This window comes from Sitophilus oryzae, unplaced genomic scaffold (genome assembly GCF_002938485.1).
Source record: "Sitophilus oryzae breed Bouriz unplaced genomic scaffold, Soryzae_2.0 scaffold_177_pilon_pilon, whole genome shotgun sequence".
NCBI lineage: Eukaryota > Metazoa > Arthropoda > Insecta > Coleoptera > Curculionidae > Sitophilus > Sitophilus oryzae.
In genome coordinates, this window is record NW_022146479.1 from 5,881,473 (window position 1) to 5,904,580 (window position 23,108).

Genomic DNA, 23,108 nt, shown 5'->3' on the forward strand with positions numbered 1-23,108 from the left:
TTATTCAATATAACGTAATTTAAGTCGTTTCTATGACTCAAGTCTATATTTTTACATATTACATATTTTATTTTTATATTATTTTTATTTTTACATATTTTTTATTTATATATACATATTATGTTGTAAAAATATGTTATAAAAAAATCTATATTTTTGATTCAAATCATGATGATCTGCCAGAGAAGTCGGCAAAATGGCTTGAATAAAAATTATTGCCGTCGAGTCAAGACAGCCAAGATTCAATTTAAGTACTTATTTTTTAATGTTGATATATTTTTTGTATTACCGATTGCCGCTTTCTTTATTACCTATATTATTTATTTATTGTCGGTACAAATGGACTAAAACCACAGAAAAAAAATAATTAGAGATACAAAGAATAGTCAGAAGAGATAGAAATAGACGGTAAATTTTCAGAATATCTATATGCAAAAAAATTTTAGCTTTTTTATAAAATTTAATCGATGTTATAGTACTTTATATGTATCGATTACAGTTTAGACGTCATCGAATGCATGTCAATTAAAAGGTGGTGTTTGTTTTAAGGTACTTTTCAATATATTCTAGATCTTTCGGTCTATATCAAGGGTCTTTATAACGGGGTCAGGGATTCACTTGAATGGTAAAAGATTTACGCACGCGTAACACGACGAATAATCAAAAACCGGTTCCCAAAAATTAACATTTTGCTAGTCCTAGTTATATTGAGCATTGTTTTCTTTTATCTGCTGCTTGGATGTAGCCTATAACAGTTTAAAAAAAATGCTGCTGTTAGAAATGTATCATAAAAATATTTAAAAATGTGACTTAAGTCTTTCCTAAAAAGACTTAAATCTTTTAAAAGTATTAAGCTTTTTTAATGACTTAATTATTTTTCTATTTTGGAATAAAATTTAAATTACAAATCATTTTGAAAATTGCTTAAATTTTAAGTTTTAAAAAATGTCTATGCCTATGTGTTGGATTCATCTCTCCAAAAAAGTCCTATATGGGTATTTCGCCACTGCATGAAAATCTACAAAATAAAATAGTTATTTTTTGTAAACACTGCTGGCGTTAATCCAACGGAGACTAATTGTCAGCAGTGGTCTACCAATAAACAAATTTGCCTAACGGACAAAAAATTCTTAACGTTTCGGAAAGTTTATCTCTTTCCGTCGCCGGAAGCAAAAAAATACAAAGAGCAAAGAAAAAAACTATTTAAAATATTTAAATGCATCTATTCAAGAACATTTTAGCTTTTTTAAAACAGATACGTCTACAAAAACCGTTGACTTTCTGTTAAAATGACATTATCTCAAATTAAACTTCAAAATTAACAATTACTTAATAAGGTAAAACCAAAAAGCTTCAAACTTTCTGAATGATTATTTTTAATTTCTTTTAAATTTTTACGTACCTATGTTTATTTATGTTATGTTTTTTAAATCAAAAAAGCGATTGCCATACATTACTAACATGAGCACAGGCATGAGTACAGATGCATGAGCAATACATTTATTTTTATTAGGTTGTATTAAAAAATCCTCTTTTGTTTTTCTTTTAGAGGCTATCGCTTCTTTCATTATAATTTTGGCGTTGTTAAAAAATATATTCTGTACCCTGTGTTCCATGAATGCTGACAAAAAAGAAATTAAAATTAAAATTTAACCGATGTTATAGTACTTTATATTTTTTTATTATTTTTTTATATATATTTTTAATCTTTTTTTTCTTGCAGTGTGGAAATACCCATATAGTACTTTTTTAAGTTTTAAGTCAGCTTTCGAAAAATTACTTAAGTCATTAAAATGACTTAAACTTAAAGAAAAAATTATAGCCTTCTCTCTGGTAGAACATAAAAAAGTAAATAATAAGTGTTGCAATTATTGAAATTTTTATACAATTGGTAACGAAATGAAGAAATGCTAATATTTCTCCTAATAAACAAAACAAGACGGTATTGCACAAAGCCAAGCTCTCGGACACAAGAAAACAGTTCTAAATTAGTTAAATCATTGCCCTGTCCAGCGGAGGAAGGAAAAACCGGGCCTTTCGGTGGAAGCCGGAAACATTTCATTAAATAAAGCGGTGTAAGATCGACTGATATTTGTGCTTCAGGAAGTAGCGGGTTAGTTTGCTTCTGAAAATAATGACCCGCTATTGAACTTAATACATCCATCCAACGAGTTTTTCCCCACAAACTTCCACAGAAATTTTGTGAAAAACCATTTAATCGATGTGAAGGACTCTTAGACGCTGATTGACATTCTATTTTTTTATTGGGGAAACAAAATAAGTATTTGAACGTTTCATTGAATGTGGTAGACATTTAGAATATTTTCAGACTTCCATTGTATATTGATACGTTGTTTTGATATGTTGACGATACTTTCATAATCTAGAACGGAACCGATAGACAGTTGGATTCCTTTCTCAATCATCTGAATTCACAATATGCTTCTATCAAGTTTACGATTAAGAAAGGAAAACCTCTGTCTGCCGTTTCTAAATAATGTCCTTGTTAATAGAAATGGGGGATCTATTGAGACTTTTGTATACAGAAAACTTACACACACCGGACAATATTTAAGTTTTCAGTCAAACCATTCTGAAGCAACTAAGAGAGGAGTTAAAACTTTAGGTCATTGAGCTAACACCATGTCCAGTGACCCAGCCTCACTTAACGTTGAACTAAATAATATTAAAACGATTCTTCAGAATGATTACTCTGAGAAGGCTCTAGAGAAAATTATATCAAATTGTAAAACTGACTCATTGGTTCATCAACCTGAGGAGGATGCTTCCTCTCTCTCCTTCTCTTAACTATTCCATATGTAAAAGGAACGTCAGAAAAGATCAGGCTAATAGCCAAAAAGTGTAACATTAAAACTGTCTTCAAATCTGGATCGACTCTAAGAAGTGTCCTTACAAAAACCAGGCCGGAATCATTGAAACAATATCGAAAACTAATATCGGTGTCTGGAGCTCAATTTTTGTCAAAAACATGATGGTGAAAACCGCATATCGATATGTGTTACCTTTTCGGAGTTACGGACTGTTTTTCAAAAATATGCATTTTTAACAAATCGCTGTAACTTTTTTGTTATGGAAAATTTTGTATTTTTATGAAAACATTTCCAAAGCACCTTTTACGAAGAATTTAATGGTTTAAGTATAATTTTTTTTAAATTAATAATTTAAGACTTATCAAAAGAAATTTGATTTTTTATATGGGACTCCCTGTATATTTTTAATTTATTGAAAAGAATTTAAAATCACCTTTCCAAAAATATAGCACACTTGATATTTTGCTCTATTCCTCTTCGAGATATAGAATTTATAAAAATTCGCCCACTTTAAATAAGTAGGCTTTGAACGGCGCCGGCTGTAATGCAAAAAAAATAGCTGTGAGCATCAATTAAAACGAAAATAATATTCGCTATGAGAGATGCAGAATTTTATAACAGTTTAAAGTATATTTAACCAACATCAACACATTTAAACTATATCTAGTAACAATAAAAATAAATAGCAAACCAAGACATGAGATTTTGCTACAGGTGTTTCAGGTTTTGCTACAGGACATTTCTCGCGGAATTCATTAACTCAGTAGGGTGAAAGATACCCTCTCATAACTGCTGAGTATTTCTAATTCTTGTCTAAATTATACGGGCAATATTTAAAAATAAGAATCTTTATTCTTCCGCAAATATATCCATAGAATTAGATCCATAGGCACTAAGTCTGGCGGCCTCGACGGCCAACGGCTGGGATCTTTGTTAGCTATTCAATTATTCTTGAAATTGGCTGCAAAAATTTGCTGATAACTTCAGCGTTCTGAGGCGGTACCTCGTCTAGCTGGAAAAATATGTTCTCGAGTTACATTAGGGACATATCATCAATATGCGATCCAAAGCCTACTAGTTAGAAGTGGCGATTATAACAAAATATCAAGCGTGATATATTTTTGGAAAGCTAATTTCAAGTTCTTTTCAGTTAATTAAAAATATACAGGGTGTCCCAAATAAAATATCAATTTTTCTGTTGATAACTCTTAAATTATTAATTTAAAAAAAATATACTTAAACAATTAAATTCTACGTAAAAAGGTGCTTTGGAAATGTTTTCATAGAACTACAAAATTTTTCCGAAACTCCGAAACGGTAACAAATAAATATTGATATGCGGGGTTCACCATCATGTTTTTGATGAAAATTGAGTACCAAACACCGATATTAGTTTTCGTCTCCTATGGAAAAGGGTGTTTCCCTTTAAAAGCGTCCAATTTGACTCACCCTGTACATAATGTCAGATATTGCGGATTATGTTTGGTCGAAACAGCACAATATAAAGTGATCAGAACCTCGGGTTATCTAGAGGGAACCTCATTGGAAAAAGCGTAAATTTAAAGAAACTATCTGATATTTGATTATTGATCGATATTTGATGGGCTTGCACGATTCTTAATTTTAATATCATACATTTAAACTACTTATTCCATAAGGTACATTTTTTTGTTAATTGTATCAGGACTCAGGAATTGTATAGGATTCTATGTTTTTTAATTTTCAATTTTGCTCTAAGATAAATCGTTTAAACAGGGTTAAAAATTGTTTGCCTAAAAATAATGTTTCAGCAAACTCCGTTCTAAATGTAAGAATAAAATCAATATTAAATTTATTATTAATTTTTTACTGGAATTAATGAGGAAATTTTAATTTATTTTTAATTATGTATGGGGGCTTGTAAAGCTGCAGGCCTGAATCAATCTAAAGAAGCATTAGTAGATTTTTTACAAAGACTTTTAATAAGAATTAATATTTTAATTTGAGCAAACTTCTATTCGTTTTTTTTTCAAATGTAATTGTTTCTTTTTTAATGCCATAATACTTGTAGCAGCTTTTTTCCCTGTTATACGTACACGCTTCTATTATCATGCTTAAAATTTAAATTTAGCTTCAAGTTTTCTTGTACTGATAATTTGCATTTATAATTACCTTCCGGTTTTGCATTCTGCTTTGCATTGTAAGTTAAAAGTCTTGCCAAATGATAAAAAAAATCCAAAAACAAGACAAATAATTGTCTGCTGGAAGAGATAATATTTAAATACAGCTAGACATCGGTTAAGTACCTTAATAAATTAAAATAAGCCTTTTTTATTATGATATTTTTTTAATTAAAATTTATTATTTTTTGTTTGGTATGGTTATCTTTCTGTTATTATACTTGTTTTTTGTGTTTTCTCAAAAAATAATGGTATTAATTTAATTTTATATTGTGCTTATCCTATTAAAATATAAATTATTTTTATTAAATAAAAAGTGATTTTGGAGGGTTGTGTGTTAAATAATATTGATAGAAGCATAATAGATACTCTATAAACTTAGTTAATAGTGGTGTCAGCTGCTGTGGAAACAATTTGTTGTGATTAATTACAATTAATTACAGTCACATTAAATTTTGCGAATTACTAAAACTCAATTAGAAATTTAAAATAAAAACGCCAAAATTGCTTATTACAATTATAAACAAAAGCTGCAATTTACTTGTTTGTATTTTTGCGACACAGTTAATTTGATAGTATTTTTGGATGTGTGCTCATTTAACCAACTACATCTAATCCAAATCGGCGTAAAGTGTATACAAACAAGGGCAAATACGCTGTAAATTTTCTTAAACAGTTCGTGAAATTGCTTAATACCGTTGTAGTTCCGCACCGGTACAAAACATCAAATTAATAATATTTAGCAATTAGCAAATCCCTTAATGAATTGGGCTAAGGAATTTCTCTGGGCAGCTTGCAACTATAATTTTAATGGATTTTATGTTTAACTAGATGCAGTTTTGCTACAATAATATAGAAAACGTTGAAAATTCCAAAACAAGGAATTTTAACTCCTAATAAAATAATTGGCAGTCCAGTATAACTTTAAAATACTGTTTAAAAATTTAACCTGATATCGAGTTAAATGTAATTTTATTTTTTTAACGTTCGGTAACAGTTCCGTTAAAATGTCTACCGGCGAATAAATTTCATTCTCATTATTTTCGAAGCTGTATTTTCAAAACAGATGTCATAAAACAAATACCGACAAAATACGTCTTATTCTAAGAAAATATTTCTCTTTCTGAGAAATGCAAGTCTACCTTTCAAAAATGCAGGGAAGCTTCTAAAATTGGAAAATTTAAGTATAACATTGAAACAGGAAATAACATGGTAAAATGTCGTATTCTGTTGTTTTAAAGTCTTTTAAGAATTTTCCTGTGTCTTTGAAACTGAAATATATAGTATAAAACTTTAACTAATAATTAGTTCTACTAGTTCAAACTATTGATATTTTTATCAGAATTTAATATTGTAGGTTATTTTTTTATTATAAATGTTTTAACATTCCATTATATAGAAATATATTATAGTATTCGTATATTTTATATTAAGTAGGTACAGTATCGGACAAAAGAGGAGAAACTTTTTAAAAATGTGTCTTTTTTGTTAACGCAGAGATTGAGGCCATTTTATGCATTGTTAAAATTAAAGATACTTAAATAGTTCTCATTTAAATGAAGTAATCACATGTCTCACGAAAACTTAAGATTTTATTCAGTTAAATAAAAAACTATAGGGACAAAAATAGAGAAATTAAAAATTAAAGTACATAGTTGTTGCTAACCTAATAAAATTAATAATGGGTAGAGTAACCGTGATTAGCTATAACTTCACCACATCGCTTTGGCATGGAGTCCAATAGTCTTCTTATGGTATTTGGTTCAATGGAATTCCAGGCCTCTTTCAAAAGTCTTATTAAATCTTTCTTATTTCTAATGTGACTTCGTCTTACCCGGCGATCTAGTTCCTCCCACAGGTTTTCAATGGGGTTAACGTCTGGACTTTGGGCAGGAAACTCCATAAGCCTAATTTGTTCAGACAAAAACCATTCTTGCAAGACTTTCGATTTTATTTTTTCATTATCTTGCTGAAATATCCAGGTTAAAGGCACATTATCATCAGCAGACGGAATCATCACTTTTTGTTTTTGCAAACGGAATCATCACACAAGATGTCCAAATACATAAGTCGATCCATTGTTCCTTCTATTACATGCAGTGGTCCCATGCCATAGCCCGAGAAACATCCCCACACCATGCAAGATCCACCATCATGCTTTACAGTGGCCTTGGTATAATTTGGATCAAATCTTTTGCCTTCTGGGCGATGTATCCACGATATTCCATTGGATCCAAATATATTGAATTTGCTTTCATCTGAAAACAGGACCTTTTTTCAGTCATTCGTCGACCAGTGCAAATATTTTTTTGCAAAGGTAAGTCTGACCTTCTGGTTCTTCTTACTAAGGAGTGGTTTTTTGGCTGCTCTTCTGCTAAATAATCCTGCTTCCCTTAGCTTTTTTTGGATAGTCTTGGAGCTTATATTGACACTGGGTAGTTCACTCAAAATTTGATTTGCCGATTTATGCGGATTAGTTAAGGCAATTTTTTTATTTATCATTTTTTTTTTTCGTTCTTTTCCTTGGCCGACCACTTTTTTTAATAGTCGTAGTAATAGGAATTGCGAGTTTTGAAATTGGAAATCGTTTTGCTAATGACAGACAATTATGCAAATTAAACCTTGTGCTTATGTCCATTTGCCGTATACCATTCTGATGTGTGTTGATTATTTTTTCGCGAAGATCCTCAGACAAATATTTTCCGCGTGGCATATTTAGTAAAAATGTAAATCAGTATTTTACATTAGCATATTGATAAGTCTAATTAGCAAAAATATTTCCACCTGTCTAAAACATACTGCAGACGAACTGCGTTAGTCTATCTGCAACAGATTTATTTTCAAATTAATTAATTGCCCAAATTCATTTTTGCTTCACAGTAATTTATGGTTAGTGACAATCGACATATGCATATTTTATATAACGTAGATTGCACTAAACAATTTTTATAGCTGTTATATTTAATTAAATTATATGCCTCATTTAAACTAAACTATTGGCATGTATATTTTGAAATATATATTTGGACGTATTATTAAATTTTTTTAGTATACAATTAAGTAATAATTATTTTTGATACCGGAAATTAAATATGTGGTAAATAGGAATATTGGAATAAGAAAACTTTATTTCTTAAGAGAGAAACGATTTTTTAGGATTAAAAATAATTTGCAAGCAGCCAAATTAGGTCAGCAGGAAAAAATATTCACGGAAGTGATTCAAGTAATAAATTTTGATCTGTCAAAAACACATTGCAGGCGAATTATTAGCTATTTTTTGAAGAAAATAAGAATTTTATATCAGAGAACATTCATTTGGTGCTGTTTATATTGCATACTCAATATTTTTTATATTACATACTCAATTATAATATATAAAATATAAATGGTTCCCATTTTTCAGTACATACACAAGAACAAAAATGTTGACTTCTAGAGCATTTAATGCCTTATTATTAATTGGTAATATAAATACAAAGTCCACGAGGATCTTAATTATTCACATCGCTTAAATTTTATCATTCTTCAGGAGGTTCAGGCTTTGGAAATTGAAATTGAAAGCAAATATATTAAACTCCTACTGGAATCGGGTGACTTTATCTTTACAGCAGTTAATTTAGACCTGTTTGTCATTACGACTAAACTCAAATTTATTAAATTAAATTTAACAAAGGAATTGACTGTTTTTGATCCCATTCTCGACATTCCTATTTAATTATTGGATCCAGCGCTTAAAATAAAAGAATATTATAATACACAGCTCTCTTTATTTTCTTAGAATTTGAAAAAAACAATTAGGTTTAAATCTAGATGTAGCTTCACCACTCCACTTCAAAATATATGAAATGATGAAATTTTTAGATCGAACGATGCTGGCAAGACCACAGCTTTGATACTAATTGATTAATTAAAGGCTTTGAACAAGATTAATTATTCCATAACGTCGGCAGTTTTATATTCTTTGGGCTTTTCAGACGATTCTCTGAAGCCTAGTGTAGTTAGTGCCTGCATTTTCGCTATCAATACAATATGTATCGACCTATCATGGTGGCTTATGTATGGACTTTGCAGTGTACTACGAGGTTTTGTTACGTCGAGTCCTCTTTTGTTTACCCTGAAAACTTGACAGTATTATAATAATTATTATTTTCAATGTTGTTAAGTGCACTTGACTCAATGACAAATTTACAGCAGTACTGTAGCTACTAAAATAAAAAAACTTGAGAATTTTGTTTAGATGCAAACCTAAAATATGTGCTAGGATGTATTCCAGGAAAATATTTTAACTTCTATAGAGTGGCTCAAAAAAGTGAGTGGATAGGGATGATTTTTTTTAAATGGAACACTCTGTATATTATTGCATTTCTGGCGTCTTTTCAGATCTCTTTACATAATCCTAAAATATGAGTAAATGTATTTCGATAGTTTCAGAGATATTAATAAATAAATAAAATATATACATATATATTTTTTAGCCTTTCTTAAAAAAAATTAAAAATACTAGAACTGTCTTGAAATTAAAACTATATTAGTTATTTACTTTAGATGGTCTGTACTTACTTTTCTATAAATATAGTAATCTTAAATCATACAGGATGTTCAAAATTCTACACCAAACTTTCTAAAATAAAAAATAATTTATCTTCGTTTTTTTCAATGGAACACTCTGTAAACACTATATATTATTTTTCCAATAGATGGAGATTTAAAAAATAAACATTTTTTGTATTTAGAAAAAATTTTAACGGTTTTGCAGATATTCGCGGTTTTATATTTCATATATGGCATTTTCCATAGTAAATGTTTATCAAAGCCACCGAATGATTTTTCTCTTGTATTCTACCGTTGAAAGAGCCATATGAAATAATACTGCGTGTATCTGCAAAACCATTAAATATTTTGAAATACTTTAAATACAAAAAATGTTCGTTTTTTAATTCTCCATCTAATAAAAAAATAATATAGAGGGTGTTGCATTAAAAAAAACAAAGAAAAATTATTTTATATTTTAGAAAGTTTGGCCCAGAATTTTGAACATCCTGTATGATTTAAGATTACGATATTTATAGCAAAGTAAGTATAGACCATCTAAAGTAAATACCTAAAATAGTTTTTATTTCAGAACAGATTTTGTATTTTTAATAATTTTTTTAAGAAGGGCTGAAAAAAATATATGTATTTTTGATTTATTTTTTAATATTCCTGAAACTATCGAAATATATTTACTCATATCTTAAGATTATGTAGAGTGACTGAAAGGAAGCTAAAAATGCAATAATATACAGGGTGTTCTATTTAAAAAAAAAATTCCGGTCCACTCACACTTCTTTGAGCCACCCTATTGAAGTTAAAATATTTTTCTGAAATATATTCTTGTACATACTTTAGGTTTACAGTTAAACAAAATTCCCAAGTTTTTTATTTTAGGAGCTACAGATGCCCGACGCGCTATTGCCGGACCTTGTATATGGCTATCTAGAATAACAGTTGTGTTGTTTCTTTTTTAAATACTTATAGGAAAAAAGTTTAAAAAGTTTTATATTTAAATCAGAAGTATATTTTTTAAAAAAATAATTCTAGTTATTGTACTTAGTTACTAGTTATTATTTCCTTTTTGTTTGATACTATTTCCATTTTATTTTGTCCCAATTTTACCAAAATGTTTGTCAAATGTAGATTTCAAAAATATAAATACATACATACCCTTTATTTCTAATAGTTTTATCGAAATTTCATAAAAAATAAAACACTTAAGTTATTACGTATTTTACTATTTTTATATTATTCTTCCTAAAATTTAATAAAACTGTTGAAAATATTGCATGTGCGATATATTTTTGTAATCAGACAAAAATGTGCTAATGGAATTTTAACTTTTAATATGCAAACTGTCGCATTTAAAAAATAGTTTATATCAACTGTGACATTTGATAACGTATAACATTTTTGCAATACTCAATAAAACTTTATTAAATACTTTATAATTTTTTATTAAACGTTCTATCTCCAAAAATAAAAAAAAAAGTTTTAGCTAGTCTATTAGTGGGAAAAAATAAAAACAGGCACACTGTACAATAAAAAGCTGTACATGTTTTTGAAATGCTGTTATTCTTGTTTGGAAATTTATAATTAAATTGATTTGTTATTAAAAACATACACGATGAATAATGGAATTTATACGCCATAAAAAATGGAATTAAAATAGAAGATAGTTGAAAGTCTAAAACGATTTACGATTAAAGGTTTGGAGGTGTCATTAGATGCAAATTATCCTTTAAATCTTGATACTGTATCACATTTAAACCGAAACGCACACACTAAGAACTGGTGTGTTACGATGATGGCGCTAAAGGATTTATGTTGGAGAGTTTATGTAGCTTAATGAAAAGCTATATGGGATGTTGACATTGTGCAGTTAATATTTAATAGGCGTATAATGAAAACTAAACACAAAATTCAACTAATTTGACAAGAGTAAAAAGCCTCTTTACTTGTGAATATTTATTTCAGAGGTTGAAAAAAGGTTTTTAAACTAGTTAGAATACGAAGGTATTTATAAAGACGTATTATGTATAATACAAAGACAGAATCACTACATTACACTTTAAAATGTCACATTTGGCTCATTAATAATATGAATTTGACTCGCATGGCCATTTCGTTAGCATTATTTTCTTATAGGAACAGTTGCCAAGGCTGTTTTATTTTGTCTGTCTATTTGGATACTTAAAGTGTTTTAGAAGCAGATCTTCATAATTAGTGTTATATCCAGACCAACATAGGTCATCAAATTTACTAAAATATACTTAAAGCTCTATATATATTTTCGTTTATTTAGCTAAATATCTAATCTTTAGTTTATTAAATTTATTCTGATAGTATAAAAGTTGCTAAATAATCTCTTATTATCACAACATAAAATATATTTTTAATTTGGAATAAAATATACAAAATGGGTAACCGACTGGTATTGGATAATCTTTGAGCCCTTTGTTAGGTAAAATTTTATATTATGTAGTCTAGAAAATAAAATATTCAACAAATTCCTCCACAAAAATATCTTTATATTGGCATAGTTAGGTAGAAAACATGCTTACCTACTCCGAGGAAGTCACATCTGTTTAATTTTATATATATTTACATATTATTATTTTTATTGAAATATGTATAAACAGAGAAAACACAATAGGTAGTTCAATTTATTTTTTAAAATTGGTATTTAAATTATCTAATTCAGTTGGATTTTTATTTTTATTTTCCGGCACCCACATTATTTCAGTATAAAATATTTCAACTATATAATTCAAGGAATAATTAAAATACCATTAACTGAAAAAGAAACAATATTTTTTTTATTTTACCGAATAGATAGTGGTCTATAACGGACAAAACATGAGCCATTCATCAAATTTAAACCAAAGATACAAACAATAAAATCCATTTAATCAACTTTTCATAAACACAGTACTTTAGTAGGAAAATATACAATTACAACATATATCACACCGAATGTCATATACTATACATTCCCCGGCTCGAAAAACGGACACTTTAAAATTTTCATGTATTTTTTTATGTATTTTAAATTTTATTTTGTGTTCTAATGAGCATAATTTTGATAATTTTTTAAGCAATTTGCAGCTAAATTAATTTAATTTTCAGTTTCTCTTCCTAAATTAAAAATGAAAATCCAAAATCCTCAATTATACGAGGGAAATCAAAATGTTGATATTGTGATGAAGCTTTAGCGTCAAGGCGTATGTTTTCTCGATAGTTTATTTTTTGACTCATCTCAATTGCAGTTTTTTTGTTGGAGATATTCGCTTAATTGATGTAAATTGTTACTGTTTTTTTAAAGCGAATATCTCCAACAAAAACAAAACTATTAAGATAAACAAAAAACAAACTATTGAGAAAAGATGTATCTAGATGATAAAACTATTTTGAAATTCCTTGCATTGTTAACATATTTCACAGGGTATTTCAAACATTCACCAAAGTATCAACATTTTGTTTTCCCTCGTATAATTGACAGATGAGAACATTCATTTTTAATGTAGAAAGCGATACTAAAAAGTCAAATAATTTGGCTACAAATTGTTTAAAAAATCGTCAAAGTCGGCCCACTATATAGAACAAAATCTATTATACTTTAAAATGAAAATGTTCATGAAAATTTTTATGCCTTATTATTAAAAGCCTTTTATTAAAAAAATGCCTTTTATTAAAAGTTTTTCATGCCTGTGAGGTGGTATCCAATAGTTTTAAGAAACGATAGCTTAATAATTTTAATAAACAATGGCTTACATAATAACTAACAAACAAAAAACTCAATTTAAATAAATGTTTAGTTATATTAAATATATACTGGAATGGGGTGAGTTATGAATGACATAATTCAGGTATATTATTTATAATTAAGTAAAATAAATGACACTTCTTATAACTCAAATTGCTGTACAATTGGCCTTATAACAACTTATACAGTAAAATTAACCCACAATCGCAGATTTCCCTCTGTTTGCTCTTTAATATGTTATCGATTCAGAAGGCAGAAAATTTCCTGAACGATATAAATGTTTGGTTTAGTAATGTCGAATAATACCAAAGGGGTATTAATGGTCTGTGGCTGTCCTTTAGCTGGAAAAACAAACAGTGAATTTAAACCAAACCAATATAAAGCTGTTTGCCCTGCAAATGTATCAATTCTTCTGCGACAACATCGGTCTGATATTCACAATACGTTGTTACTGTTTAAAACTGACATTTGTAAATAAATAAAAGAGCTTGCCTGAATGAAGACTCTCTTTTTTGATCATTGTTTATATGCAGTGGATTAATTTTATAAATAAAATTTCATAAGTCAGGAGCAGACATATTTAATTTCCCATATTTTAATCATATTTTTGCTATTTAGCAATCTATCACCAAACAATTTTTTATATGTCTCACATTTCACCATAAAACTAGCTTCTCATACTAATAGGACTTAATTTAAACGCACATGCCTTTCTAGATCATATCGTCCTATTGCTGCCAAAAGTCACTAACTAACATTTTTCCGAACAACCAAATTCAATCACTAACTATGTTTTGAAGCGGAGAATCGATTGCAAAAGTCATTAACTACGATTTCTGGCTATTTATGTTTTAGTTTAATACCGAATAGTTACTAACTATAACATCTTTATGCAATGCAATTCATCTTTAGACGCATTTTTCTCGGAAGTAATAAAAAGTAAGTTAGTGACTTTTGGCAGCAATGGGACGATATACCGTGACCTATATCTACGTACAAGACGACAAGAATCAAACGCTTTACTACTTCATATTGATACCACCTGACAAAAGTTTGGTAGGCAGTTTCAAAACTTTTAAATCACAAAACAACACACTGCATTTGTATAATCATCACATAAAGTTTAAACAAAGTATGGGAATGATCTTTTAAAAATTATTGTTCTTAATAAATATGTTCTTAACAAAAAAACTGATTTTTACTACTTTTTAGTAGTTTTATTAGAATGGCTCATTTTTACACCACTTGACCCTACATTCTAATGTGTATAATAATTATTTTTAAAGATCTTTTAATTAATAGTTCGTCCTTGCATTTAAATTAATTTTGAATTTTGCATGATTAGGCATTTCAAGAAGACATTTTAGGCTGGCTTTTCAGTGACCGTAAAAAGTCAGAAGAATGAGATCAAAAGAAAAAAATGAGGCTTTAAACAAGTATTTTTTAAGAGTAACTAAACCGCGCCCTTGGTGTGCAAAGGAAGGCCTTTTTAAAACAGTAAATTGACTGGATTAACCTGACCTTTTAGGCTCGCCTGGATTCCGCCATGAAAATCGCAAGAACTTGGAAATTGTAAGGATTTAAAACTAAGTTTATATTTAACTGGGGATTATTAAGCGGGACAAGCTGATAATTAAATGAAAATAACTAAAATGTTTTATCAACGGCAGCGAAAAAGGAGCTCTTTTCTTTTTGAAATAAAGAATATTTCTGCATCTTGAACGGTAAAATTACGCCCGAGTGGCGTAAAGCAAAGAGAAAACAATATTTAAATTCATAAAAGAGATTTTTGCTTGGACGATTTAATTAATCCATGTTTATTCTTCATACTTAGGTGCTTTCGAATAACGCAATATCCTGCTCCTAAATATTAATGTGTTTTAGGGCTCTGGATTAAGAAATATTTATTTATTTATTTTCTTTTTTCTGTTCTCTGTAAATCAGGCAATTTTGAATTTGTATTCTACCAAATAAACAACAGGAAACCTTGGGATTTGTTTGATAGTTAAATAATTAATTGCTAATATCTAATTTTACTACTTTCGATAGTTAATATATTGTTTTTTGTTTAACTTTAACAAGCCAGTTCATAAAATATGCAAAATAATAAATATTTTACGAGATTTTATTAGATTCGCTAATTTTTCAATATGAACATTAATTAATTTTTCAGCATTAGGTGCTTGAAATACATTATGTAATTTATTACAGACCATAATTACTAATACATATTAAAATAGTTACTGCTGTTCTGTTTGTTTAATGTCATTATAAATGTCAACTTCACTAATTATTAAATTATAATATTATAATATCACATCAGTTGTTACCATGAAATTCCACAGAGTGATACAATATGGGATGTATGGTTTATTACCATCCCAAAACATGGCAATTATTTTTAGCCGACCATATCGACAGGTATGGTAGGCTATTAAGATTTAAGATCGGCAAATTTTTTTTTTAATTTCACTCAAAATGAGTTGTTTGGGTCATAAATGACCTAAATACAAAATATTTTGATTCTGTCTGTCTGTCTGTCCGTCTGTCCGTCTGTAACACGATAACTCAAAAACCGCTAAACCGTTTTTACCAAATTTGGCACAAAAATACTGTGGCACCCAAGAATCTGGCCATTAGTTTTTGGTGGGGGTTATGGGGGGGTTGGGTAAGGGGTATGGGGGGGGGTTAGAAATTTTATGAAATGGTAACTCCAAAATTACAGTAGCTAGCGAAACGCGGTTTTCAATTTAAGATTAGGAATAATATTTGCAACAAAATTTGTCATAACATCAAAGTCGCAGTTTTCGAAATAAAAAAAAATATCAAGTATGGGAGGCTATACGTGCCTCCCGGCGCCAATTTTTTTTACAGTTTAATTTTGTAACTATATTATACCAAAAGTAACTTATGGTCGAAAAAAAACGGCATCAAAGATGGCTGGGGACTAACAACCGTTGATAATTTTGTCGAGGTCAAGCCCTAGACGTCATTTACTTGGCTCGTAGGTACTCTTCTTTATTATTTAATGGTGCTTACTGCCAGTAATTTATAATTTAAATAATTTAAAAAACTTCATTTTTTTTGGAAATAGATTTGTGTGTCTTGAAACTATCTTTTGGTCTATCCTTTTTTATTTCTTTCTATAATTAGTGTTAATTTTTGACGCTGTTTTTTTTCGATATACAGTATATTTAATTATAATTTATGTCTATCAAACATTTATACTGACCGATAATAGATCAATATTTGACAATATTGGACATCTCTTTATTTCTATGCTAAATTATTGTGAATTGCGTTGCTAGACTAGGATAGTTAGTTATTACCATAAAATATAGTTTACTTTTTGTTTTTAAAAGGAAAAGAATTTTTAAGAAATATATTTATAAAAGCATTTGGATTTTGAAGACCAGAAATTATACATGTTGCCTTCTAACTTTTTAATTTCTTATTTAAGGCTCTTTGTTTCTGATGGCCTTATTAACAATTTACTTAAAATCACGTCAAGTGGCGGTGTTATAAAATTGCCTTTGCTTTAGAAATTTCTATCGAAACCCGAACTTGTTTCTAAAGGATCGATAATGCAATCTTGATGCAAAGTTGTTTTAATTTTCGGATACTCTATTTTTCTGCAAAATTAGCACTTTTTTTGGCGGAACCCTTTTCTTCATGGTGTATTTAATAAATTTCTAATTAATTTTCTTAAAACATTGTGAAACTAGCTTCACATCATATGATTATGTATAAATAATAAATTAAAATGAATTGTCTATCATAATTTAATATGTTCGTTTGTAATTTTTTATTTCAACTAAAATAATTTTCTTGGTTTGACATAATGTTTTTTGGGGTGATTTTGAATATAAAAATTGAATGACACTTCCTTTTCAGTAGGAAGAATTTGTAAATCTACTATAATTATTTTTATGCGGAGACTGTTATGTTCAAATATATAGCTATTGTTTTGTTCTGTGGGTGGATAATGACGGGGAGATTCTGTTTTCTTTCAGGTAATCTGTCAGAATTAAATATGTAGCACCTTGTATTTTCCACCGTTTTTTTTTATTTTATTTTATCGCATGCCATTTCTGATTTACTGTTATATCAGATTTCTTACATTTCTCTCATCCTTGTTCAATTGATTAAGACATTGAGGTATTGGTTATGTTCTAAAAATATATCGAACTTGAGGGAATTCTAAATATATCTTATTTGTGGTTTATTTTCTTTTTATACAGATCATATTATATTCTGATTTTTTATTGTTTCTAATATGTAGAGAAAAATACTTATTTAAAATAGCAATACGAAGGAGGTTTATATACAATTATTATATCAGACATATACATTAAATCAGAAATAAACACTCTACTTTTAGTTGGATAAAATCATAAGTATATACAGGGAGGCTTATTAGTGCGAGGAAGTTCCAATATCTACCATTAGCCATAAACTTTACTGTACATTTTCCTTTGCGGGTTTATTCTGTAATCCTTGGTGTTTAGGAAAATACAGCTATGGGATATAATGTTTTTAACCAAAGTTTCAGTAAATATGAAGTAGAATGGCAACGCCGCATAATGCTAGAAATAAAAATAGCGTATTGTATGCAGTATTTTATGGTGCATCCAAATCTGGTACAGAAAAATTGCGGATTTATAAAAACTAAAAATTTTGTTATAACTTTATTTGGGGACACCCTGTAACTTAAGATATGCCCCTTTATAAAAAAAAACATGCAACAGTTATTTAAAACTTTTTTCATCTCTTTATCAACAACGACGATATTGGACATCCTCGCACTAATGGGCCAACATGTATGTTTATTACTCTAAATTTCATGTCATATGTAAGACTCCAAAAATAATTTAGAAGAATTTAGTATTCATAACAGTAGCCTTAATTTATTTAGGGAGGAATTGAAGGAAACAAGTTTATTCGTTGAAATGTGATTGTTTTCGTAAATTCGTGATTTTATTTGAGCTTTTCTAGACACTGGCTAAATGAAAATCATCCCAACTTAATACTTTTTACGAACGCAAACTAATTAGGTCAAGTTTTACGGAAGCTTACGGAACGAAAAAAAACATTTTCGGTACATGGGAGCAAGCTGTTTGAACAAGTACATATAATACGAAGCTTTTAATTAAAAAAAAACATTTATAGTTAATTTCGGAGATGCCTGGAAGATACTACTGGAAATAAAACCAAGACAGACAGAAAAAACATTAAGTTATTTATTTATTTATATCTAGAAAAGTCTTACTAATGAAACAAGCGGTCTTAAGACAAACTAATTATAGTATAGTTAGTTAGATAAGATTAGTTAATAAGATACTATTAGACATCTTAAATTATTTTTTTTTAATTTACGGTGTTATTTTTATACAAGATCCAGGACTTGGATATATTAAACGTGCTGTGGTGAATAGAATAGAGCCTCTCTAGTTGGCTTTTATCTTAAGTCGCTACTACAACAATTGAGGCATCTAATATGCCCAGGAAAGCTTAAAGCTCGAGTGTCAAAACACCCACCTAAAGGTGACATATTACAACTAATCTGTATTGTTGAATAGTTTCATTAAAAGAGGATTTCATCTATACAGTAACAAGTAAATCGCTTTAGTTTATTTAGCATTATTCTCTATGTTATTCTGATATTCCTTTCATTTATTGTTATAGTTATTTTAATAGGTATGTTATATTTTTTTTTAAAATATAATCAGGGAAAGTGTCTTTTTATAGTGCCCAAACAAATTACAAACCTTTCTCCTTAATCAGTTCTTGTTATTTCATATTTGTCTTCAATAAATAGCTATTACTGTAGTAAAGTAAGATTAAAAAATAAATTACATAGAGGAAATTTGGTCGATTAAACTTTTATATGAAAGCTTTTGTTACATGTTTGCTATTTTACTGTTAAACGCAGCCGAGAGTTTTAGTCGAAACCACTTTTTGAAAACTCGTATTAGGAAATTCATTTTAAAATTATATCGACAAATTCTGGAATCGAATGTTTGAAAGTGATATCGTTCTCGAATTGAAAAGAATAATATTGGAAATGGGTCGATGTTGTTATACTATAATGTTATTATTTATTGTTATCCGTTGCTTCAACTAAATTTGAAAATAGTATTTTTATATATCTTTTTTAAATTCTGTTATTCAATTTCATTATATGAAATAGAATATAGGCCATTGTAGTCCTACGACTATCATAGTAGATATAGACGGTTTTTATCCTCTATCAAAAATTGCTGAAGAACAAAAGGGTTTCAAAAATCGATTTTTTAAAATACCCGGAGCATTTAAGACTTTATATGTCTATAGGCTTTGTGCATTACAGTTGATTTCAACAAATTGCGACCGCAGCGCTTCAACGGCAGAAATCATAAACTATCAGAATGTATTTCACGCCGCCGCGCAGCGCCGTCTGGTACAGTTCATGATGATCGCATTAAAATAATATTGAAATTGTGGCTTTTTCAGAATATTTAAGTATTTTAGTTTTTGCTAGATAATTTGCTGATCAAAAGCAAAAATGGATTCAAGCAGTTCGACGAAACAAGTGAGTAAACAAAGTGCTCGTTACATAATCAAAAAATTAAATAGACATATATTGTGAGAGGATAGAATATAATTTGCAATATTAATGGTATACTTCTTTTAATCGACTAGCGATTACATGTTTTATGAACATCTTCTAAAATATAATTACATATATACCAAAAAAATTTCGTTATACCCAAAATAGCCCCAATGACCCCACTAGCAAAAACAGTGATTAAAACTATGCTCGCTATCATAGTTGAACTCATCTAAAAAGTTGTTTTAGATGGAATAATAAATTGTAATACAAGTTAGACCTGCTGAAGATATCAAAATATTTACTGTTTTATTTTTATTTTTAGAATTTTTACAAATTATACACTTTTAAACTAATTAAATACTAAATTTTTCGTATACTCGCTATTTAAACTCGTGTATTTGTGTATTTGTATACTAGTTGTTTACGATATTCTCCGATGGTGGCAGCACCGGCGGGGAATGCACCAGGCCTATAAAAGAAGAGATGAAAACCGACAGGAACAGCAAGTAAATCAGTAAAAAAGAGGATTGTAAGAAACATCAAAAACTACAATGATGAACTTGTAAAAACTGCGATCGAGCAAAGAAAAAGGAACAAGAACGCTAAGAAATCCCCTATGAAACTAGCAGCTAATTATTAATTGCATTAGTAAATAACTATAGACTTTGAGAAGGCTTTCGACATGAAAAATGCTAAGGCGATAATAGAAAGCCCTAACGATCCAAGAAACAGACATGTCTTATATAGAAATACTTGCCAATATATACAAAGAAGCGGAATCAAGAGTAATGGTATATAAAATAACCCCAGAATTCCCAAGTGGCAAAAGAGCATGACAGGGAGACGCGATATCCCCAAAGCTGTTTACAGCAACACTAGAAGAAATATTCTGTCAAGAACTGTTTACAACAAACACTGAAATACCTGAATGTTTACGTCCATATTCACTATTTTTCTGAGAACTCTAAAATCTGTTAAAAAATTGGCAATTTTTTTACTTTTCTTGAAAATATCATATTGTAAGGCCTGAAGTATTTCGAGGCCTACTGTGACTTTTACTACTGACATTTTTATTTCATCAAACCAAAATAAATTTCTTATCTTATAATCTTTAAGCATATTTTTCCGAAAATACTTTACTAACGTATATTATAAACAATTTGTAACACATGTAGATAATATACCAGCAACCTAACCTATCGGGAAGCCTAGATAGCGAAGTCCAACAATGCTCATAGTCGAATGGGGCTCTCTGGAGCCCAATATTACAGCTCAGCGAATTCCACGGATCCACAATTTTCCCTCTTGACGGTCCGTGTGCACTGGCCCATCCAGGTGTGGAACTGCCAGCATGCAATCCTCCATTCCCTTTTTTTTTCTTTCTAGTGGAAATCGATCGAAAGAACAGTTACTTTGTCGAAAAATGGTCTTTTGTGATTTTTCCAATTTTGTTTGATTTCTTTTCGGTAAATTTACCGCTCTATTTTCTATAAATACGTTTTTAAATACATTAGTTAGCGCGATCTTGTAAGACAGAATAACAATTCGACTTTCTTATTAGTACATTTCTTAGTATACACACATGGCCAAAAATTATTGCATATATCGGAAAGAAATTTAAAGAATCTTTTTTTATATAATGGAATGATAATCTGTAATCATTTTTTTATTTTTGTTAAAATGGATATGGTTTATCGTTCAGACCCAATATTATTACAAATTCTTGCACATTTCGATTTGTGGTCTCTTGGGTTTCAGAAGAAATTTGACCATTGTTTTTGGCCTTAAAATGCCTAGAAACATTATTTCACAGTTTAATAGACTCAGAATAGTAACACTGTCTCAACAGGGCTACCGGCAAGTTGCAATAGCTGAAATTGTAGGAGTTAACCAAAGCGATGTTTCGCGAATATTAAAAAAAATTCAGGGAGACAAACGAGGTTACAGACCGGCCTGGAAGAGGTAGAAAGAGAGTTACTACTGCCGTGCAAGACCGTCAAAAATCCCTAATTACACGACGCGATCCCCTGCTTTCTAGTACTACTATAAAAATGAGTTAGCTCGCCTTGAAGGAGTAAATGTTTCAAGAAAGACCATAGCAAGAAGACTCCATGACAGAGGATTACATTTAAGGAGGCCTCTACGTGTTACGAAGCTTAATTTACAGTACAAAATTACGCGACTACAATGGGCTGAGGAGATGAGAACAAATGGACCTAATTGGAATATCGTAATGTTTAGTGATGAAACAAGAATAGGCCTAGTGTCAGACTCGCGACGAATTTTGGTCTGGAGAGCATCTGGAAGACGAGCACGCTTGAATGCAGCTCAACCCCGTGTCACGTTTCAAGAGGGAAGCATTATGGTATGGGCAGGTATAATGCACGGAGCTCGAGCTCCTCTTGTTTTTTTATGGTACAATGACAGCTGCCTCATATCTTAGAGACGTTTTAGAGCCTATTGTGTGTTCATTTCGAGAGGCAGTGGGGAATGAATTTGTTTATATGGATGATAATGCTCCTCCCCATCGTACTTTAGCGGTTTGCGAATTTTGTGAGGAAGAAGGTATAAGAAAACTGTGGTGGCCACCGATATCTCCAGATATGAATGTGATAGAGCATGCTTGGGACATGCTAAAACGCCATATTGCCAAAAGGAATGATCCCCCCGTACCTTAAATGAATTGAAAATTGCTGCGCGCAAAACATGGGAAGCTATTCCCCAACATCTTTTGGACAACTTAATTGAGAGCATGCCACGTCGTCTCACAGCTTGCATTGAGGCTCGAGGAGGCAATACAGACTATTAATTGTGAGACATTATTAAAATTGTTTTCAATATTTTCTGTTTAAAATGAAGTTTGTTTTTGTTGATTTTCACTCATGAAATAAAGTTATAATAACAGCCTAGTTGCACTTAGATTTTTAATTTTATATTAGTTAGTCGTGTAGTAAGCCAATATGTCCAAAATAGAAAAAAAAATATCGTTATATGCAATAATTTTGGCCATGTGTGTATATTTGGCCCACATGAGTTTTTCTGGCTTAATAATTTTATAATAAATAATTTCGTTGCGCTGGAGTGCCACATTTTATGTTGCCCTGTATCTAAACTCTCGTTCTTATTAGCATATTGTGTTCTTGAATACTTAATACTTAATAATCCTCTGCGTGGCCCTCCACTTGGTGGTATTATAGTGGTGCTATCGGCCTATTTCAATATAACTC

General features: G+C 29.7%; 1 protein-coding gene and 1 long non-coding RNA gene across 4 annotated transcripts in view; both read left to right on the top strand.

Moving 5' to 3' along the window:
- Positions 1–23,108, top strand: part of LOC115882155 (lachesin-like) — a 450,816-nt gene that overhangs the window by 217,177 nt on the left and 210,531 nt on the right. The gene's annotated exons all lie outside the window — the stretch shown is intronic.
- Positions 1–23,108, top strand: part of LOC115882157 — a 260,637-nt gene that overhangs the window by 147,379 nt on the left and 90,150 nt on the right. The window lies entirely within an intron of this gene.